Source organism: Nycticebus coucang, chromosome 22 (assembly GCF_027406575.1).
Source record: "Nycticebus coucang isolate mNycCou1 chromosome 22, mNycCou1.pri, whole genome shotgun sequence".
Taxonomy (NCBI): Eukaryota; Metazoa; Chordata; class Mammalia; order Primates; family Lorisidae; genus Nycticebus; species Nycticebus coucang.
The window spans coordinates 34,619,581-34,631,606 of NC_069801.1; the positions used below are offsets into that span (position 1 = coordinate 34,619,581).

The 12,026-nt window shown below is 41.6% G+C and overlaps 1 pseudogene; it reads right to left on the bottom strand.

Moving 5' to 3' along the window:
* Positions 1 to 3,558: 3,558 nt before the first annotated feature.
* On the bottom strand, positions 3,559 to 4,223 carry LOC128574690 (cell division control protein 42 homolog; annotated as a pseudogene).
* Between the last annotated feature and the right edge of the window lie 7,803 nt (positions 4,224 to 12,026).

Consider the following 12,026-nt stretch of genomic DNA (forward strand, 5'->3'; position numbering starts at 1 on the left):
TGCGTCAAAAGAAACTGTTCATTCTTTGCTTCCTTTCTTCCCGCTTCTTGTAGGGATGTGCACATAGGCTGGAATCCAGCCTTGACCACAGGGACAAGGACAGTGGCCTGTGGGAAGAGTACCAAGATGGAAGGAAGCTTGGTCCCTGGATAGTCGCTCTGTTGGCTAGGACCATCACCCTGAGACTATTACATAGATGAGAGGTAAATAGTTATTTAAGCCATTGCATTCTGAGGTTTCTGTCGTGGAGGCTTAGCCACTGTAGCCCTGGGGCAAGGTAGCCTTTGATTAAGGCAGGAGAGCCGAGCCTGGGCCCATAGGAGCTGACTGAACACTCACAACCCTCACCACCCTGTCTGTGAAGGAGGCCTCTAAGGAAACGCAGGAGTCCACACTGGAGGGAAGGAGGGTTTCCAAGGGAGGGAGGCCATAGGGCAAAGAGCAGACCTGCAGCTAGCTCAGGGAGAAGGAGGCAAGAAAGGCTGTGGCTCACCACAGAAGGAAACAGGGGCTGCGCAAGTAGCAGCAACCTCTCTCCTGCCTGCAAGAAAGACCCAGGTTGTGACTGGTGCGGCCCCTGACAGCGGGCAGTGACAAGGCTTAACAGGGACTGTGACCGGCTGAGGGTGCGTGGGCTGCCAACCAGAATGGGAAGCCCAGGCGCTGATAAAGAAAGAAAGGCAAGTGGTAGATCTACAACTTGGAGGGACTGGAAATTGAAAGTGACACTTGTGAGGGGAAGAGTAGAGGACATTTTAGCTGGGATGTGCATTCAGCTGAAAGAACAGAGACCCAAAGTTGCAATAGCTTAAACAAAATAAACTATTTCTGTTACCCAAGTGTCCAGGGATGAGCAGCCTGGGTCTGGCATGGTTGCTGCATGGCAATAGGGCTTGGGCTCCTTCTGTCTTGTTGCTCCCTAGCACATGTTGGTGCAAGTTTTATTTTCCACTTGGTTAAGCTGGAACTATATTTCCCAGAAGCCTCTTTTCCTATGTAGTGAGATTTGACCAAAAGAGGAACCACGATGATAATGGGGAGGTAGAAGTGAAGCAGCAGCCATTGTTCTCTGAAGGGGACAGTTGGTGACAGAGGCAGAAGTGCTCATCCCAAATTCTGCCCCTGTTGGCCACAATGACCCCAGACCCACCACCAGGGCTTGGACCCACTGAAGAGGCAGCTACACAGAGGTTGCAGTTTCCCACAGACCTTCCACAAGTCCCCCCCTCCCAGTGGCTGGACACACCTGGCTTCTTAGATTTCCCAGCAAGCTCTGATATGTCCCCAGTGATGTTCTTCAGGAGGATTGGGCCCAACTCCCTCTTTGATCCCCCATTGCCACAGCAGAACTTCACTCTCCAGGTCCTCCTTGCAGTTTTGCAAAGTCTTATTCCTCTAATCAATCTCTTATTCCACGAAGGGAAATCAAATGGGTCCTTCGTTTTCCTCACTGCTGACTGGGGTTTGAGCTTTTTTTTGGAGTATGCTCAGTTTTCATTCATTCATCTAACTTCTTGTTTCTAGAATTTTTATTCCTGTCGCCTCTCCTGTTCTCCCTGCCTTTATAGATTTAAGTATTTTTCAAACATTTTTTACAATAGCTATTTTTTTGACAAGGAAAATTTTTTTTAAATTATGAACAGAATCCATTTGGTATATTTCAAAGGCTCAATACTTTTCTTCATTTATCAGGGGAAGAAGTAATAAAATAACTTTCAAAAAAAACCAGCAAGTGGCAAACACATTTATTTTTATTTTTTTATTAAATCATAGCTGTGTACATTAATGCAATCGTGGGGTACAATGTGCTGGTTTTATATACAATTTGAAATATTTTCATCAAACTGGTTAACATAGCCTTCATGGCATTTTCTTAGTTATTGTGTTAAGACATTTATATTCTACATTTAGTAAATTTCACATGTACCCTTGTAAGATGCACCCTAGGTGTGGTTCCACCAATTACTCTCCCTCCACCCATCCTCCCGGCTCCCATCCCCCCTCATCCCCTCCCCTCCCTATCCCCTTTCCCCATATTCCTGGGTTATAATTGGGTTATAGCTTTCATATGAAAGTTATAACTTGGTTTCATAGTATGGCTGAGTACATTGGATAATTTTTCTTCCATTCTTGAGATACTTTGCTAAGAAGAATATGTTCCAGCTCCATCCATGTAAACATGAAAGAGGTAAAATCTTCATCTTTTTTAAAGCTGCATAATATTCCATGGTGTACATATACCACAATTTATTAATCCATTCATGGGTTGATGGGTACTTGGGCTTCTTCCATGACTTAGCAATTGTGAATTGGGCTGCAATAAACATTCTGGTACAAATATCTTTGTTATAATGTGATTTTTGGTCTTCTGGTAAACACATTTCCTTGAAAGTCATAGTTACATATATAGTGCATCCCAGAAAGAGGGAGGAACAAGATAGGCTCCACCCACTTTCATGAGTTTCAGCAAATATTGGATCTACTCAAGTGTGGAGAAAAAAGGCAACTTTCAAAAAGGAGTATGTGGCCAGGCTTGGTGGCTCATGCCTGTAATCCTAACATTCTGGAAGGCAGGAGGATCACTTGAACTCTGGAGTTTGAGACCAGCCCCAGCAAGAGTGAGACCTTGTCTCTACTAAAAATAGAAAAAAATAGCCAGGTGTTGTGGTAGGTGCCTGTAGTCCCAGCTACTTAGGAGGCTGAGACAAGAGGATCGATCGCTTGAGCCCAAGAGTTTGTAGTTGCTGTAAGGTAGTATGCCACAGCATTCTACCCAGGACTACAGAGTGAGTCTCTGTTTCAAAAAAAGGGAAAAAGGAGTATGTTATAAAATGAGGCATTTACTACACTCCTTCCTAAGAGCACCAGATGGGGAACATATTTTCTAAACTAGATTCAAGAAGTGGAATGTGGAATCAATCCATCCTCCTCCTCTTAAGGGCTGTCCACTGGTTAATGAGTTAAAAAAAAAAAAAAAGGCTAAAAAAACAAACCCTCCACATACTCCCCCTAACCATGGAGGAAAAAAAAACAAAGATATCCCAGATTACTCTCCAGGAGTGGAACCTGGGAGCACCTTTACCTACGGGCCTGATCGCACACAAGTGCATATGGGTGGAAAGCACTTATTATTGCAAAAACAAATTTAAAATTTTAATCTTTAGTTTGATTTAAACATTCCTTTTAGGCTGGGTGCAGTGCCTCACGCCTGTAATCCCAGCACTCTGGAGGCCAAGGTGGGTGAATCGCCTGAGCTCAGGAGTTCAAGACCAGCCTGAACAAGAATAGGACTCCCGTTTCTACTAAAAATAGAAAAGCTAGCCGGGTATTGTGGTGGGCACCTGTAGTGCCAGCTACTTGGGAGGCTGAGGCAAGAGGACCTCTTGAGCCAAAGAGTTTGAGGTTGCTGTGAGCTATAACACCATGGCACTCAACCCTAGGATGACTGAGTGAGACTCTGTCTCAAAAAAAAAAAAAAAAAATTACTTTTAGTGTGAAGCCGACACCCACTGTGCAGAAAGGGCTCTGGAAGGGTGTCGATGGCAACATCGACCTGTGTTAAATGAGCACCAGATGGCTCTTCTTCTGTTCTAGAGGCTCCAGGGCAGCCAATATTACTTCATCAAATACATCCTTTAGGACTTTCTCTGTGAGTGCAGAACATTCCACAGACTTGACAGCCTTAATTAAGCCAGACTGGGAAGAAATTGAGGTCACAGGCCAGCTTTTCAGCAGTCTCTGGTATGATAGCCTTCTGTTTGTTCTTAGCAAGTTTCTCAATAGTAGGAGGGTCATTTCTGAGATCAATTTGGGCCCTGACAAGCAAGAAAGGAGTCTTTGGACAGTGATGAGTTATCTCAGGTACCCACTTTTCATCACATTTTCAAATGAGGATGAGGCCATGCAAAACAGACTAGAAATAGATCTGTTAGTGGATAACTCAGTGGTCATGATCTGTCGTAATCCTTTTACCCTGCAGGATCCAAAAGTCCAAGAGTGTATGGCCCTCCACTAATCAAAACTGTGACTGCCTAGTTGTCAAAATCAGTGGAAACATATTCGGATGGGAATTTGGTTGTTGTGTAGGATATCAGGAGATATGTTCTACCAGCAGCACCATCAGCCCACAACACCACCCTTAATTGGCTTAATTGTCTGCCTTGCTGAAATGGGGGGTTTTTGTTTTGTTTTGTTTTTAAATGCACTCTCATTCCATTGCCCATGCTGGAATGCCACGGCCTCAGCCTAACTCACAGCAACCTCAAACTCAAGGAATTGCTCTGGCCTCAGCCTCCAGAGCCCACCACTCTGTGTGGCTTGTTTTTTTTTCTATTTTTAGTAGAGGTGGGGGTCTCTGTCTTGCTCAGGCTGGTCTCAAACTCCTGAACTCAATTGATTCACTGGCCTCAGCCTCCCAGAGTGCTAGGATTACCGGTGTGAGCTAACACACCTGGCCTTAAGTTTAGTTTTCCAGAGAGCCCTGAGAAAAGTAATCTATGGTGTCTGAGGTCAAGGTCATGGTTGTGCTAGAGCAGGCGTCCTCAAAATAAAATAGGGGGCCAATTCACTGTCCCTCAGACTGTTGGAGGGCCGGACTATAGTTTAAGAAAAAAAACTATGAACAAATTCCTACGCACACTGCACATATCTTATTTTGAAGTAAAAAACCAAAACGGGAACAAATACAATCACACCGTTTCATGTGGCCCGCGGGCTGCAGTTTGAGGACGTCTGTGCTGGAGGATGGGACCAGGAAGGGTAGCTTCTGGGGTACTGATTACATGAGTGTGGTCAAATATGGTAAAATGCATCAGTTGTACACCTACGATTGTTATACTCTTTTTGTCTGTAATACTTCAAAAACAGTTGCTAAAATATAAGTAATATTTTTAAACTGCAGAACAACAACAGAAAGCCAGCCTTCAACCTCCTTCCCCAGAACATCACCCTAGTACCAAATTCTCCTCAATCTTTCCAGTTATTAAAAACCACAAACAGATGGGTGTTTTTTTCTATATCCCCTTGAGCTCAGATTAAATATATGTTGAATGCAGTTATTTTAAATGGTTGAATCATTAAAAAACTCTCATTATGTGCAATAGGAACCAAAGTGCTAATTATGTAAACTTGGAAGTTGTTGCATACCTGTGAGTCCCTGTTTTTCCCTAGGTTTATAAGGTGCCATTCAAGCGATCATCATACTAATGACAGGAACATGAGTTGCTCTTTTGGAGACAGACATATATCTCTTAGATAGATCTTGAATACAGATGTCTGGAGTCTGACCCTAGAATTTGAAATTACGACTCTTGAGTTTTATACACACATCACTGCTCCATTGAGGGCTTGGTGGATGAAAATTTTCCTGAATCTCTCAATCTCCTGATTGTCCGTCCACTTTGTGTCATTGGGTCAGGTCATTCAGCTCAGTGGGAGCTGCTCAGTGGGTGGCCAGAGAGTATCCACACTGACCCCTTAGTGATCCTGTCTACAAAATTGCCCTGGGGAAAACATTGCCTGGGAAAGCTTAAAGAACCTTGAATTATTAAGCTGGACTGATGTAAGGATGGCCTCTGTGGTGTTTTCCTACAAACTGAAATACCATGATTGTGTTTTTTTTGAAAGAATACTCATTCTATGTCTTGGCCAGATAGGTGGAAAAAAGATAGGTGAGGAAATTAAAAGTCACAAGGATATTTCATAGTATTAATTCAGTTCATCAAATATTGATTGAAAGTCTGCTCTGTGCCCAGGACTGTGCTGGCCACTGTGGAAGGAATGCTCTGCCTTTACAGCTGTGATGCAGGAAGGGCTTAGCGGCCACAGTTTGGTCTGAAGCAAGTATGGGGTGCTTGTCTTGAAGTTGTTTGCACAATAAGCACAGTTTTCTTCTTATGTAGATTGTGTGTTTTTGGTGGTTTGAGGCTTGCTGAAGTTTGGGGGAAACTTAACCACCCACCTCTTTTTGCACCTGCTGAGCTGAAAAGAGGCAGTTTTTTGTGTTTACAAAGCTGCATATCCAGAGAAACTCAATAGGATGTTGTAAATACTGGGACAAAGAGGACTCTGCAGATTGGGGAGGGGCAACCTAACTAGCCTGAGAGGCTTGGAGAGGTTCCACAGGTGGGGACACTGGAAGTAAGTCCTATTTGCCATGCTTTTTGAACCCCAAGGTGAAAACATAGGATCTGGAAAGTATTCATTTCCTCATTTGCCTATTTATTTTTGTTGAAAAGTCTTATAGGAGTACAATAACAAAATCACATTTAGTTATACATGTAAATACATTGCTTTCATTTAAAAATAATAAAATTCTAAGAAATCAGAACCAATCCCCACAAATATGGGTTGTATGTTGACTATGGTAGATTTTTCAACTAAGAAAAATCATGTTTTCCTAAAGTGGCTTCTTCTCTCTCTCTCTTACTACATTTCCCCCAAATGTATTATTGAATTACTAGCATATGATTATACCCTAGGTTCATACATAATAGTACTTCCCACTGTTACAGGCCCTACATGAGACAAATGTCTCCATCAGATTATTTTGGCATCTCATTTTCTGTGAAGGACACCAATTAGTTCTGAGGTGGAGATGAGTGGTACTCCCAAGCTCAACTGCTTATTGAAAGCCTCTGTATTTAAATTGACATTCGGAATGGCTTCATTCCATGTATTTTTTCAGTGTGATCGTGAACTCACTGTCCCTCACAGCTACCCAGAACCCGGGTTAGGGACCCATCTTCATAGAGGAACAGCAGCAGATGCCTTATAATTTACCCCCAAGTAAGCCTGATCTTCAGGTGCCTTCTCCCCTGCACTGTGTCCTGTTGGCACCTATCGGCTCTCTGTAGAATCACTTTGCCTGAATTACCTTTGCGGCACTGCCATCAGCCTTTATTCAGAGTCAGTATAAGGAACAGGCTGTGACCCTCACCTATATATCTACTGAATGGCATTAAGACATTTCATCCTTACATTATACCTCCTGGATCCTCTCCATAGAGAATCACAGGAGAAATTGATTTCTGAGTGTAGCAGGAATAATGGTCCTTTCATTCATTCACTAAACATTTACTGAACACATACTGCTTGCAGGTAGTATGAGAACTGCTGGGGATACACTCATCAATGAAATACCATCTGGTGGGGAAGACGGACATTAATTAACCAATTATCCCACCAATTATTACTATTTTGGTAAATATAAAGGGAACTTAGGGATGCCAGTAAAAGGGCTTGGGAGTCAGTGAAGGGTTTTTTGAGGAAGTGATATTTCTCCTAAGCATTTAAATGGTCATGTTGAACCTCTTCACTTTGGCTGCTAGGAAGCTAAAAGTCGGTTTGTGATTCACTTCTAGAAAAGGTTTGTGGTCTAATTTAATTTCTAAATTCATTCATTGTGGAACACATATTCATCAAATGCCTGTTGTGTGCTGGGACCAACAGGGCACTGGGCATATGATAGTAAATAGGATAAACAGATCCCTGACCTCACAAGTGGGAGATCTGGACAGGAAATGACTTATTAATATACAGTTTGGTAAGTGCTATGCTCAAGGAAGTCCAGGCAGCTGTGGAAGAATGGGAGAGACGTGCTAACCCCAACTTGAGGGAGGGAGGCTATCCAGGAGAGTTACTTTGGGGACATGAACACCAAGCTGAGTCGTAATGCTAGTAAGACAAAAGTGGGAAAGGGAGGTGATGTGCCAGCAGAGGTCTGTGCGAGATCCAGCTGTAGGAAAGACAACAAATGGCATGTTTAAGCACCTAAAGAGTTCAGTGTGGCCAGAGCATGGGGAGGAAGATGTGGCTGGAGAGATAAACTGAGGCCGATTTGTGCATGGCCTCATGGATCAGAGTGTGGTTTTGACTTTATTCAGAGGGCAATGAAGTGTCACTGAGGAGAGAGAGCTCCTACTCTTATTTTTCCTTTGCCTAATTTTTCTCTTATTTTACACACACACACACAAATGCGTGCATGCACACGCGCATACAGCTTTAAATCCTTTCTTTAACAAAGTGAGGGAATAGCCAACTAATTCAGTAAATAACATAGTAAATGAAAGCCAGCTTGAGTGAGGAAAATCCAGTATAACACATTCATATTAAAACAATATACAGCCAATAAGAAGGGGTCTGAAAAAAAAATAAAAATAAAATAAAATAAAAGAAAAAGAAAAAAATAAAAAAAAAAGAAGGGGGTCTGTACACAAGCACAGAGTAACTCCTTTTTTTTTATTGTTTGGGATTCATTGAGGGTACAAAGAATTAGGTTACACTGATTGCATTTGTTAGATAAAGTCCCTCTTATAATTGTGTCCTGCCCCCAAGAGATGTGCCATACACTGTGACCTCCTATCCCCTTCCCTCCTCTCCTCTCCCCACGCTCTCATTTCCCTAGCCCCTCTTGTACTAGCTCATCTGCTGCCTTCATATTAGAATAGAGTACATTGGATTCTCGATTCTTCATTCTTGTGATGCTTTAATAAGAAAAATGTGTTCCACCTCCATCCAGGTTAATATAAAAGATCTAAAGTCTCCATCTTTTTTAATGGCTGAATAGTATTCCAAGGTATACATGCAGCACAGCTTGTTAATCCATTCCTGGGTTGGTGGGCATTTAGGGTGCTTCTACATTTTGGCAATTGTAATGTGAGCTGCGATAAACAATCTAGTGCAAATGTCCTTATGATGAAAGAATTTTTTTTCTTTTGGGTAGATGCCTCTTAATGGGATTGCAGGATCAAACAGGAGGTCTAATTTGAGTTCTTTGAGGATTCTACATACTTCCTTCCCAAAAAATGGTATTAGTTTGTAGTCTCTACAAACTAGACACAGTGTAAAAGTGTTCCCTTCTTTCTACATCCATGCCAGCAACTGCAGCTTTGAAACTTTGTGATGTGGGCCATTCTTACTGGGGTTAGGTGATATCTCAGGGTAGTTTTGATTTGCATTTTTCTGATGATAAGGGATGATGAACATTTTTATTTTTTTTTTTGAGACAGTGTCTCAAGCTGATGCCCTGGGTAGAGTGCCATGGTGTCACAGCTCACAGCAACCCCAAACTCTTGGGCTTACGCGATTCTCTTGCCTCAGCCTCTCAAGTAGCTGGGACTACAGGTGCCCACCACAATGTCCAGCTATTTTTTTTTTTGTTGTTGTTGTTGCAGTTGTCATTGTTGTTTTAGCTGGCCTGGGTTTGAACCCACCAGCCTAGATGTATGTGGTTGGCACCCCACCAATTGAGCAATGGGCACTGCCCTTTAGAGAAGGTTCTATTCATCTCTCTTGTCCAGTGATATATGGGATTGTTGGGATTTTTTTGTTGATTAATTTGAGTTTTCTAGAACTCTCTGAGTTATCTCAAGTTTTTTTCTGATTATGAATATGCAAATATCTTTTCCTATTCTGAAGGTTGTCTGTTTGCTTTGATTGTTGTTTCCTTAGCTGTACAGAAGCTTTCCAGTTTAATTAAGTCACATTTGTTTATTTTTGTTGTTGCAATTGCCACGGAAGTCCCCTGGGGAAGTCTTTCCCCAGGCTGATATCTTCAAGTGGTTTCCCCACACTTTCTTCAAGGATAGAGGGACGGAGGGAGGGGGGTGGGGCCTTGGTGTGTGTCACACTTTATGGGGGCAAGACATGATTGCAAGAGGGACTTTACCTAACAATTGCAATCAGTGTAACCTGGCTTATTGTACCCTCAATGAATCCCCAACAATAAAAAAAAAATAAAAAAATGAATAAAAAAATAAAATGTATCCCTCTGAGGACAAAAAAATAAAAAATAAAAAAAATAAATCTTTTATCCATCTCGAATCAATTTTTGTAAGTGGTGAGAGGTGGAGATCCAGTTTCAGTCTCTTACATGTGCTTATCTAGTTCTCCCAACACCATTTATTGAATAGGGATTCTTTTCTTTTTGAGACAGAGTCTCCCTCAGTTGCCCTAGGGTTGAGTGCAATGGTGTCATAGCTCCTAGCAACCTCAAACTCTTGGGCTCAAGCAATTCTCTTGTCTCAGCCTCCCAAGTAGCTGGAACTACAAGCGCCCACCACAACACCCAGGGTCTTGTTCTTCCTCAGGCTGGTCTTGAACCTGTGAGCTCAGGCAATCCATCTGCCTCGGTCTCCCAGAGTGTAGGATTACAGGTGTGAGACACAACACCTGGCCCTGAATAGGGATTCTTTTCCCCGGTATATGCTTTTGTTTGGTTTATCAAAGATCAGGTGGCTGTAAGATGTTAGTTTCATCTCATGGTTTTCTATTAGGTTCCAGCTACACATTAAAAAAAATCATTCATAATGATCAAGATCAAGTAGGTTTCATCCCAGGGATGCAAGGCTGGTTTAACATACACAAGTCCATAAACGTAATTCACATATCTACAAAAGCAAAAACAAAGACGATACGATCCTCTCAATAGATGCAGAGAAAAGCTTTCTATAAAATACAGCATCCTTTTCTAATTAGAACACTTAAGAGTATAGGCATAGGTGGCACATTTATTAAACTGATTGAAGCCGTCTATGACAAACCCACAGCTAATATTATACTGAAGGGAGTAAAACTGAAAGCTTTTCCACTTAGAACTGGAACCAGATAAGGTTGTCCTATATTGCCACTGCTATTCAACGTAGTGCTGGGAGTTCTAGCCAATACAATCAGGCAAGAGAAGGAAATAAAAAGCATCCAAAAGGAGGCTCTCTTTGTCAATGATATGATCTTATATTTAGAGAACCCCAAAGACTCAACCACATGACTCCTGGAAGTCATCAAAAAATATAGCAATGTCTCAGGATATAAAATCAACGTTCACAAATCAGTAGCCTTTGTATATGCCAATAACAGCCAAGAGGAGAAGCTAATCAAGGACACAGTTCCCTTCACAGTAGCTTCAAAAAAAGAAAGAAAGACAGACAGACAAACCTAGGGACATACATAACAAAAGAGGTGAAGAACCTCCACAAAGAAAATTATGAAACCCTAAGAAAAGAAATAGCAGGAGATATTAACAAATGGAAGAATATACCATGCTGGTATACCATGCTGGTGGCTGAGAAGAATCAACATTGTGAAAATGTCTATACCACCCAAAGCAATCTACAGATTCAATGCAATCCCCATTAAAATAACAACACCATACTTTCAAGATTTGGAAAACATAATTCTTCGTTTTGTATGCAAAACTCTGTCTCAACCAGAAGAAACCCAGTATAGCCAAGGCAATTCTTAGTAATAAAAACAAAGCTGGGAGTATCACTCTACTAGACTTTCTGCTATACTACAAGACCAAGTGATCAAAACATCATGGTACTGGCAAAAAATAGAGACAGTGACATTTGGAACTGAATAGAAAACCATGAGATGAAACTAACATCTTACAGCCACCTGATCTTCATTAAACCAAACAAGAGCATACACTGGGGAAAAGAATCCCTATTCAAAAAATGGTGCTGGGAGAACTGGATAACCACGAATTAACTCTTGAAGGATAAACAAGAAATGGGGAATAGTGGTTACTCCTGGAGAAACACTGGATGACCAGGGTACATGGGAAGGAGGTTTTTACTGTGTTTTCTTTCTTTTGAATTTTGTATCATTATTTAGTAAAAGGTAATAAAGAGTAAATTTAAAATAAATTCAGGGGCAAAAAATCCAATAAATTTGTCATTAGTAGCAGTATTCCTCTTGCCCCATTTCTCACCCAGATAACTTATTAGAATGCCAGACTAGGGTGGCAACATATTGATGTGAGTGGAAATAGTCACTCAAGGAAGGCTTGGTGAAGAAACACTAAGCAGGATTCAGCAGTGGACAGAATGAAGGGTGCAAAAACAGAAAAAGAGTTCAAGGTGAACCTTCCTGTGTACTCTCAGAAGGGCGTTTATGTGTTTTCAATCTTGGTTTCATTATCTATAATATAGTAATAATGATGGCATTTGCATTACTGGGTAATAGTGGGAATTAAATGTGGTAGATGCTGCTTATAAAAAGGTCAACAAGACTGTGCCTGATAAGGA